Genomic DNA, 11530 nt, shown 5'->3' with positions numbered 1-11530 from the left:
ACAATTTTTAAAAAAATCTTTTTATGATGAGGTTGTAACAGTTGTACGTAGACGAACTATTTTCTGTTGCGCAAGCTTACACTCTTCCATACAGTGATTGATATATTATCCAATCAGAAGACTTTGAATGGGATGCACTTCCACTGAACTGTTCATACACTTTTTTTTACAGTCTGATTGTAAATGTTAAATTGAACTGACATGAAATGTTCTCGTCCCAGTTGAAATACGCTGTACAGTTGGTCAGATATACGCGCACTTGCCCGACTCTGTGTGCTATGGTGTTTCTTTTGAACTCGTTACAAAACCTGTTCATAGTCTCCTGCTGTTTGTTTGGTGAAGCGATGTTTGAATAAAATGGATTTAAAATGTGGAAAAACAGTTTATCTTTCTAATCGAGCAAACGGTAACAACTTTATCAATGGTAAGACCCCTTTTTTTTTAATTCTTACTAAACGAACCTTACAAAATGGACATTCTTCTTCTTACAGGTGTATTTTAAGTGTATGGAGAGAGACACTGAAGAGATAAAATATTCTAAATGTGCAAAGAGAATTTAAGGATGAAAAGAAATGTTGAGGTAAGTTTTGACAATAAATTCTCTATCTATATAAGAGCCAGGTACGTCCAAGGATGGAATACTGTTGCCAAATCTGGGAAGGAGCTGCTAAAAAGGACTTGTCCTGCCTTGATAGAGTTCAAAATAGACTTCGTAGCCTCGTAGATGTCCTTTTCTCTTCCTTGTAACCTCTATCTCACAGAAGAGATGTTGCGAGTTTGTCTCTGATGTATCGTTATTTTCATGGAAAATGTTCGACTGAGCTTCAGTCTATGGTCCCCCCCTCGCCAAACTTTCACAAGAAACACTCGTCTACTTTATCTGTGCCTAAACCTAAACGTAGATTCTATGAACAAAGCTTCTTTCTTAGAACTGCACGCCTGTGGAATTGTCTTCCGTTTTCCTGCTTTCCGGCTGACTACAATATGGTTGTCTTCAAGTCTAACGTAAATAGGTTCTTGATGAGCCATTCCATATAAGTTAACAAATTTATCGAATTTTCATTACTAATGATTGTCCAATTTCTACTGTAACTCTTTAACCCTTATTCTTGAGTGGCCTCTTGGCCTTGATAATGTGGTGATGCCTGTGTAAAATTAAAAATAAATAAATAAATAAAAAAATAACATTCATTGTGTGGTGCAACAAAGATGTACTCATGAATAAAAGTATTAAAGGAGATTGTTTATACTCATGTACATCAAATTTATCTATCTGTCAGTGTTTTGTTTGGAATAGCATTTTCTTTGGATTGTTATGTTATAAGAGATTTTGTCTATCTACCAACACAAAGTCGAATTTGCAATCTAGTGGGAGATAAGTTCTTCTCTTCCCTACAACTCCTTTTTCAAAGAACAGACGTTGCTAGTTTTTCTCTACTCTGTCGCTATTTCCATGGTAGGTGCTCGACTGAGCTCCAATCTTTGGTACTCCTCTGTGAAACAGTCGGAATAAGAACTTGACTTCTTAACACTGTAACAAAATCTTCCTCTGTGTACTTAACACCAAACGGAGTTTCGATAAACAAAGTTTCTTTTCTAAGAAGCTCTCATCCATAGAACACATTGCCGTGGGACTACTTTCCTACAGACTAGACATGATCACCTTCAAATCCAATGTCAACAAATACTTGTTCATCCGTCCTTGCAAGTAATCAAATTTTTATCTTTCCCATCCATCGTTTTCAATCCTCTCATAGTATAGCTCATTATCCAACTGGCAATTTTATTAACCCTTGAATAGCTTTTGGCCTGAATAAGTCGTGACTCATTAGTAGTAAAAAAAAGTTTTATGTCACGCTTCAGTTAGAAATAGCATTTTCATAGCTTAACATTCACATTGAATAGACGATTTCATTTGTTATTGGTTTGCTATGTCATTTGCAATAAAATAACATATTTTGTTGCAATCTAATTTTTTAATATAGACATTCTTAAATAATCACCTCAGAGTAACAACTCTTATTGTTTTAGTAAGAGTCAGCCTTTAAAAAACATGTGTAGTTAAGGAACATAGAGATATTTACATTAAAGATTTGAACATAATGGATCCCGGGCAGTGTCGGGTCGGTATAGCTAGTGTTTGATATCTTTTTATTATATATGTTATATTGTTCTTAGCTTGTCTGTATGTTTATCTGTCTGCCCATTCCATGTTTTTTCTCAAAACCTACTAGATCAATCTGGCTGTAATTTTGTATGAACCTTTATGATAAGGTGAAGCGAACTAAGTATTATGGTATTTGTTCTATGCACAGTTTGGGTTAATAGGGATTAATAGAGATTAGTATTTAATGCAAAACTGAGCATAAATTTAATCATATACAAACATCAATTTAGCATAATGCACTCAGTCTAAGTCAACTTATATAACTTTTGTTCATTTTTAATGGGCTAAGGAATCTAGTTCTTAAACAATCACTCAGAAAAAATAGCTCTTATTCTTTTATTAAGAGTCAGCTCTCTTTTGAAAAAAAAGTGTGGTTAAGGAACATAGAAATATTTACATAAAAGATATATAATTTTCAGAATGTGAGAGGTTATATAATTACATCCATAGCTAAACAACGTCACAGCTCACAAGAGCCATGCCAGCCAACAAATCCGGTTTGTTGGCTGTCATGGCTCTTTTGATCTGCGACGTTGTTTGGCTGTGGATATAATCATATATATATATATAATGCAAACGTGAAGAGAAGACTTAAATTCATGATTAAAAACGTTTAAAATGAAGTTCACGGGGTGAAGAGAAGAGAAGAAAAAAATGGGGGAGTCAGCTGACCGGTTTCGCCTTCACTTTATCAAAGCTGTATTAAGGGATTTGTTTTGGAGAAAAAAAAATGAATGAGAATTGAAAATATGTACAAATAAAATCACGTTACGTTATGTATGGAAAAAAATGGGGGGAAAGTGATTGAAATACAGCAACGTTATATTACTCGAACATCCTAGAGACTAATCACTCTCAAACCCAAAAGGCATTCCTTCTGTTTACAGAGGGAAGGCCTTCTTGACCGAACATGAACAGTCTCCAAGATCTTTAAATGAAATAATGAGTGAGTATGACCCAGGATTGAAAAAGAATTCATGCTAAGGTTCGCTGCACAATATATATATTAGTAAGTTATGAAAATATATATGGCAATTAAGCTACACAGAATATTCCGCATTTCATTCTTGTGAGAATTCGTCAGGCTTATATATATATATATATATATATATATATATATATATAATAAATTCCACAGCCAAACAACGTCGCAGCCCACAAGAGCCATGACAGTCAAAGAACCGGAAGTCCAAGACTCGAGTTTCGTCCTCATTTGGGCTCATCAGTTAGACACATCCGAACTCAGAATTCGAAACCTGAGCCTCTTGCATGCAAGGCAAGCACTCTACCAACTGAGCAAACGCCCTGCACACAAGAATTTCAATTAACCAACACAGATCAAGTAAACCGCGCCGAAATCCGACTGCGAAATGAACCTACTTCGTCTCAACAAGGGATGCGGTCATCCAACCAGCTAATAACCCCAAGTCAATGTCAAATATATATATATGTAGAAATATGATTTTTTCAATTATATTTCACCTTTTATTTATACCAATCCTTTTATTTATGAAGCTCAATGTAATTACAGAGCATATAACAAAAAAACGACAAAAGTCTATATTCCAAATTTCAAGATGCTGATCATTTATTTCTTTAAGTAGGTTTGTCTTCTGATGAGTTAAAGGCAGAATAAATTCATTGATTGATATAATAATTAAATGAATGATGTTGCGCTCCGAAACAGGTGCTGTCAAGAATTGTGCATGTCAGCATATTTAAAGGAATAAATTGTAAGATGGTCAACATTTTGAAATTTGGAATATCTACTTTTGTCATTTATTCATTATATGCTCTGTAATTACATGTATATTGTATATGCCACGCTCAAATTAAAAATATATTTTCAGCAGTAAACATTCGGATTGAACAGAAAATAATTAATGAGTCAGTCTCTGTTTACTCTTGAAATATTAACCGTTCTTTTAGCAATAAATGCATATTTGATGAGTAATTCTAGGTTTGTTTTAAATCTCAATATTTGTTTTAACGAATTGAAATGACAGAAGTTATGAGAGTTTGAATATCATTGTCTACCGAGCATTTATTATCTTTAGATGAGACAGAAGAGGAAGTAACGACATTATGTTTCATCTGAATTTTTGCTGTTATGTTTGCATGTCAGCATAAATTTGTTATTCAGAAATGCCGCATTATGTTTGTTGTTGTTGTTGTTGTTGTTGTTTTCTCTCTCTCTCTCTCTCTCTCTCTCTCTCTCTCTCTCTCTCTCTCTCTCTCTCTCTCATGGAATTGGCCTCGTAGCTGATTGCTTAACTTAAAATGTTGTACAGATTTCACCCCAAAACGTAATGAACTCGATAGATCGATTTTTACTGTTTATTTACGACAAATTAAAACATGACAAATAATGGCTCCTGCAGTTTTTGTTTTTTTTTGTTTGTTTTTTGGGTTTTTTTCGCTTAAAACCATTGCAAAAGAAAAACATTTTTTTTTTCTTTTTCAGACTTAGGGGAAATATTTGTTTCCTTTTTTTCATGATTATAAATGATTTTTTTATATAGTGTTTTTTTTTTTAATAGTAAATGTTTACCAAAAAATGATAATGAAATGCAAATATATCAACAAATGATTTAATTCCCTTTAATCTCAGCCCCCCCCCCCATCAGTCTGAAAAGAAAACTTTTTTTTTTTTACTAAGATTTTAAGTGAAAAAAAAATAAAACATGTCAGTCCATCTAAATTAAAATCGGTTGTTTCTTGTTCTTAAACTAGGAATCCTAGGTTGCTCGAGTGACGTGCCTACATTTCTCATGAATAAAGAATTAACAGAAGCTATTTGTCGTACCTTAATTTATCATACTAAACCTCTGACCAAAGATTAATGATAATCCAAATATTGATGACATTGAATTATATTTTACTGTACTCTGATGCAAACAAAAAGGCTTTTATTTGTACTAATGAGTCATTGCTTATCAAGGTCTGAAGGCCACTCAAGGATAAGAGTCAGTAAGTTGTTAGATGGACAGTGAAACAAACACCTTGAGAATTGGAGATGATTGTTGAAATTGGGTAAAATGCCATTGTTTTCAGCTCAACAAGAATTTGTTACCATTGGACTTGAAAACCATTATGTTGTAGTCAGCTTGGAAGCGGCCCTGTGGTATTGCGTTCCACAGACGAGTAGTTCTTTAGGAAAGGTAATTGTTTTACCTTCCTAATAAAATATATTTAAAGGACACAGCACAGAAGAACAACAAACTTTTTAACAGTAACAATTTGAAATATTTATTTGTTGCACGAACTGGCAGGTTGGACTGCAGGAAAGGAAGAAGGAACAGAAAGTTCTTTTTGAGGTCATCGTCGGCCAGACGTCCCCATCTGATAGCAGTTGTCTCCAGTGGAGGCCATCAATGCTAAAGCAAGATGTCCAGTGGACAGGGGACAAGAGAAGAGGTGTTGCTTGGCTGAAAGTCCGGTCCTGACTGACTGACGTTCCCTCAAAACTTTTTAGGGAGCAGATGAATCAATGCGCCCTGTTAACTGATAGCTTGTGGCCGAAGAACTCGGGGTGGGGCAGGGGCATTGATTGACCAGAAAATAGTTCTCTGTAACTCCTATAGTTCTTAGAAGGAAATTCTGCTCATGGAAGTTTTGTCTAGTGAGAAAAAAAGGAAAAATATTTGCATGGTTATAGCTTTCCCATCACACAATCATTTTACGTATCTAATGGGTTGATTGTTTTACGACATATCAACCATCTGTGGATTATTTAACGCAAAATGAAATTGTCAAATATAATTCTGTAAGTAGGATATATATTTTAAATATTGAAGAGGGAAAAATTGTCCAGTGATTAGCTTTCACAATATTAAAATTAATATAATTATCAGAGCTGTCGGTTTCAATTAATCCATTGATAGAAGCACCATTAATTTTAATCGGTATTATACTTTTTGAAATACAGCTATTATGATAGCTACCATAGAAGAAGTGGTAGAACTTGTAGAAAAATTATTTTTAGAAAATGTAAACCTAGAGACTTTAGAAAAATGTCCTAACTCCTGACATTTGTGAAACCTAGCATCTCTAACCAGAGAAGAAAATCGTAGGTTCAGACTGACGCCACAAAAATGTCATCGGCAGCTTTGAAGAGTTTGTGGTGTGCGGAATTTCCCGTTTTATTATTATTGGCTCACAAAGAGCTTTCACACAGGTCATCAAAGATCTCTCCTTGAAAACAGCCTGTGGCGTTCCCTGGAAGCTGAGTGACAACAAGTCTCCCCAGATTTTCCAGTACTCTCCACCTCTTTCGATAACATTTGCAAATAAATTTGCATTATCGCAACATTATTATTATTATTATTATTATTATTATTATTAGTATTATTATCATCATTATCATCATTATTATTATTGTCATTATTATTGCTATCATCATTATCATTATTATTATTATTATTGGCTCACATGGAGCTTTCACACAAGTCAACAAATGATCTGATTGGAAACTTGTGGTGTTCTCTGGAAGCTGAGGGACAACAAGTCCCCCCAGACGTCCAGCTCTCTCCACCTCCTTCGATAGCATTTGCAAATGAATTTGCATCATCGCAATAGCCTCTTACCATTGATTTCTCGCTGGCAGTGGCCATTAGTTTATACTGGAATTTGAGTGGCACTAAGCCTCTCCAAGGTTCCAGTTCTCTTTGCGCTTGTCTAGCCGAGGTCTGGCTAGCGCTCTCTCCTCGGTCTTTCAGTCCTTCTTGACCCTTCTCGGCTCTTTGGTATCACTTTTTTTATTGGGAGGGGGAACGGTGATGAAACAATGGATGGGATGCATGATGGGGGTGTAGAACTTGTAGATGTGCAGCTTCGGTGTTCTTCATTTCCTGTAACGCTCATTCGTTATATTGTGTTCTTGTATTATTCTCCGCATTCAAGGGTTTTTCTTAATATTTCAGTCATTTTCATTATCGTTAGTCGTTGTACTTTTGCAGTTATTCCTCTGATTCCAATTTCTGACATTCTTTTTTCGATGTTTTTTGGAATTGTTCCTAGTGCTCCTAGTATTATCGATACTATTTGGATTTTCTTCATCATCCAAATCCCTTTTAACTCTCTGGCTAGCTTCGTTTTTTCCTTTTCTTTCATACTCACCCTGTGGTCAGCTGGGACAGCAAAGTCTACGATTTGACAGGATTTTTCTTTCTTGTTAATTATTATGACATCTGGTCTTCTTGCTTGGATGGGCTTGTCCGTCTGTATGTTCATGTCCCATAGGATTTTGTGATTCTCGTTTTCGAGTGCTGGTGCGGGTTTATGCTTGTACCATTTGTCTGTACGCTCAAAATGCAGTCGTTCACACAATTCCCAGTGCACCGCCCTCCCCATTTGGTCATGCCTGTTTTTGTATTCCTTTTGGGCAAGTTTGCTGCATTCACTTACTATATGGTTTATCATTTTGTCCCTTTGTCCACAGAATCTGCATTTGCTGTTTTCTTGTGTTTTATCGATCCTTGCTTTGATATGGTTGGTTCTTATCGAGTTATCTTGTGCTGCAGTTATTAGAGATTCAGTTTCTCGGTTTATATGCCCTTTTCGCATCCATGTTCAGGTGTTTTCGTTATTCTCATCTTTTGTCATTCTTACGAATCTTCCGTGGAATGTTTCTCTTCTCACTTCTCTTTTCTCGTTTTGTCGTTTGTCTCTCTGTTTTCTGTTTTGTTTTTTTCAATATAATTATTACCATTATTATTATTATTATTATTATTATTATTATTATTATTATTATTATTATCATTATTATTATTATTAATATCATTATTATTATCATTATTATTATTATCATTATTATTATTATAATTATCATTATCATTATTATTGTCATTATTATTATTATCATCATTATTATTATTATGATCATTATTATTATCATTATTATTATTATGGTAATAATTATTATCATTATTATTATTATCATTTTTATTATTATTATTATTATTATCATTATCATTATTATTATTATTATTATTATCATTATTATTATTATTATTATTATCATTATTATTATTATTAATATCATTATTATGATGATGAACATCATCATCACCATTATTATTAATATCATTATTATTATTATTATTATTATTATTATTATCATTATTATTATTTTCATCATTATTATTAACATATTATTATTATTATTATGGTCATCATTATTATCATTATTATTATTATTATCATCATCATTATTACTATTATCATCATTATTATTATCTTCATAAATATCATTGTTATTATTATCATCATCATCATCATCATTATTATTACTAATATCTTTATTATTGTTATTATTATTATTATTATCATTTTTATTATTATTATCATTTTTATTATTATTATCATTTTTATTATTATTATCATTATTATTACTATCATCATCATCATTATTATAATCATCATTATTTTCTTATTAATACTATGATTATTATTGTTATTATTATTATAATCGTTATTATTATGATTATTATCATCATCATTATTATTATTAACATTATTACTAGTAGTATTATTATTATTATTATCATAATCATTATTACTATTATTATCATCATTATTATTATTGTAATCATTATTTTTATAATCATTATTATTATTATCATTATTATTATTATGATCATCATTATTATCATTATTATTATTATTATTATCATTATTATTATTATTATTATTATTGTTTTCATTATTATTAGTAGTATTATCATATCATGATTATTATCATTATTATTATTATTATCATCATTATCATTATTATTATTATTAATAATAATACCATTATTATTATTATTATTATCATCATTATTATTATTATCATTATTATTATTATTATCATTATTATTATTATCATTATTATTAGTTGTAGTATTATTATCATCATTATTATCATTATTATTATTATCACTATTATTATCATTATTATTATTATTATGATTATCATCATCATTATTATTATTATTACTATTATCAATATCATTCCTATTATTATCATTATTATTATTATTATTATTATTATTAATATAATTATTATCATTATCATTATTATTATTATTTGTACTTATTAGTTCTCACACAAGTCATTAGTAGTGATTACTCACTGACAATGAATCTCCCCATATTGCCAAAACTTTTCCTCTTTTTCAATAACCTTTGCAAATTAATCTGCCTTATCACAACAATCATTTACCATTGACTTCTTGCTGGCAATGATCATTGGTCTTCACTGGAATTTGGATCGCAATTAGCCTTCCGAAGGTCCTACTTTCCTTCGCACCCATCTAGTAGAGGACTGGTTAATGCTTCCATTCGTTGGTCTTTCCATCCTCTTTGACTCTTCAACTATTTGGTGTGGTGCTATCTGATGTTGGCACTGCAATTTTGGGGATGGGGAATATTCAACCTACAGTTTTATTGTTTCAGTTTTTTTTGTTACATTTTTGTTTTACTTCTGTTACATTTTCTATATGACCGGTTAGCATTTGTCATTCATGTAGATTAGATTTTGAATTCGAGGGTTTTCCTTATTATTATTATTGGCTCACAAGGAGCTTTCACACAGGTCATAAAGAATTTCTCTTTAAGAACAACCTGTGGTGTTCCTTGGAAGCTGAGTGACAACAAGTATCTCCAGATTTCTAGTACTCTCCACCCCTTTCGATAACATTAGCAAATGAATTTGCATTATCGCAACAGCTGCTTGCCATTGATTTCTTGCTAGCAGCGGGCATTTGTCTCCACTGGAGTTTGAGTGGCAATAAGCCTCTCCAAGGTACCAGTTCTTTTGGCATTATTATTATTATTATTATTATTATTATTATTATTAATCTAGAGAGAAAGAAGTCACAGAGGAATTACTCATGAATTATACACATAAGAAGGAGACAAACAAGAAGAGTGCGCGTTGCTTAAAGCAGCATCGATCATATCAGACCGTAAGTAGAAACTAACTGATTTTGAGCAACCTGAAACGCACAAGGCTGTTCTGAGATTAAGATATTTATTTTCAAGTAGTTGTCTTACAGAAGCATTTTGAAGCCTGTTAATAATTAAAAAAAAAGCATCCATAATGTGTTTGTTCTTGATTTCTTTAATATGTATTTACCAAAAGTTACAAACCTTGCTTAGGATTCGGTTTTTTTTTTTTTTTTTGCACCAATTTATTCATCATTTTATTGTTGGTGTGCAGCGAGTAGGTATTACAAAAAATATTTCGCCTTGGAATTTTCTGTAGGCAGCAGGTAGCACTGCAATAGCTGCTTCAAAAGCAGTACCTTTTTTTTTTAATTATTTTGCGTATCATGTGAGACAATAATTAGTTAGGAGTCTGGCTTTTGTGGATTTTCAGCATAGAATGATTGTAAAAAGTTTCCAAACATCACTTGTCAATGAGTTTAGCGTTTTTCAGAATTAGGACTCTCAGGTTGCACATCGAATTATTATAGGTGCACCAGTTGTTTTATACTGATTCTAAGCAGAATTGTAATAAGAAACAAGAACAACAGTAGAACTGAGCAAGATTTATCCTGATTAGAATACTGTTACATGTGTTAATACAGACTTTTATCGTGTTAGTAATTACAGAAGAGTTAGTTCTCCAAAGGGGAGATAATCACAAATAAGGAACCTTACTTTCAATTACTCATTACACTTCCATTAAAAAAGTTTCTTTCTGTGCTGCTTCCCAGCTAACTACAACATGATTGTATTCGTCTAATATTAACAAATTCTTGTCTAGCCATTTGTTTAAATAATCAAATCATGATCATGTTATCTATTGTCTACAAATTTCTCAAGGTTCTATTCTATAACTTACAATTTTATTAACCGCTATCTTCGAGTAGTCTTTTGACCTTGAAAAAACGCTGACACATTAGTAAAAAGAAATATGACAAAAAAGGAGCATATATAGAAGGATTGTTTGTATATTAATATCCTTGACATTACTTATGTATCTACTAATTAAATCTATTATGGCACTATAATAAATAGAACTGGACCAGAGTACTATGTGTACTCAAACTCCTACAGGACAAAAAAAAACAAAAGTCAATCATCCTTTAATTGAATAAAACTTTGACAGACGAACAGATCAGGGCAACATGTTTTCAACAAGCACCAGTTATTGCAATAGAAAATTCTTTACAATGAGGATCGACTAGAACTGAGTGACAGGCTAGTTTCCAAACAAATGAAATCAATATGTGAAATACACCTGCTGCTATTTTTTGATTTTGTTTACTTCTTCTCCAGATCAGACTTTTAATTTGCTACCGTGCTGCTATCAAAGCTCCTTTATGACCTTGAGATTGAGGCTGCTCTCTTTCTATAAAGTCGTCTGCTTATGTG

At 32.0% G+C, this 11530-nt stretch overlaps 1 long non-coding RNA gene across 2 annotated transcripts in view; it reads left to right on the top strand.

Moving 5' to 3' along the window:
* Window positions 1-11530, top strand: part of LOC145286095 (uncharacterized) — a 145862-nt gene that overhangs the window by 41707 nt on the left and 92625 nt on the right. For both annotated transcript variants that reach the window (XR_013869098.1, XR_013869099.1), the window contains exon 2: window positions 492-580. This is a non-coding gene — a long non-coding RNA (uncharacterized LOC145286095). The remainder of the gene's footprint in view (window positions 1-491; window positions 581-11530) is intronic.

The sequence above is a fragment of the Euprymna scolopes genome, chromosome 10, assembly GCF_053919585.1.
Source record: "Euprymna scolopes isolate OS-2025 chromosome 10, ASM5391958v1, whole genome shotgun sequence".
Lineage (NCBI taxonomy): Eukaryota > Metazoa > Mollusca > Cephalopoda > Sepiida > Sepiolidae > Euprymna > Euprymna scolopes.
Note: the sequence above shows the minus strand (reverse complement) of the source record. Positions and strands in the feature narration are given on the sequence as shown.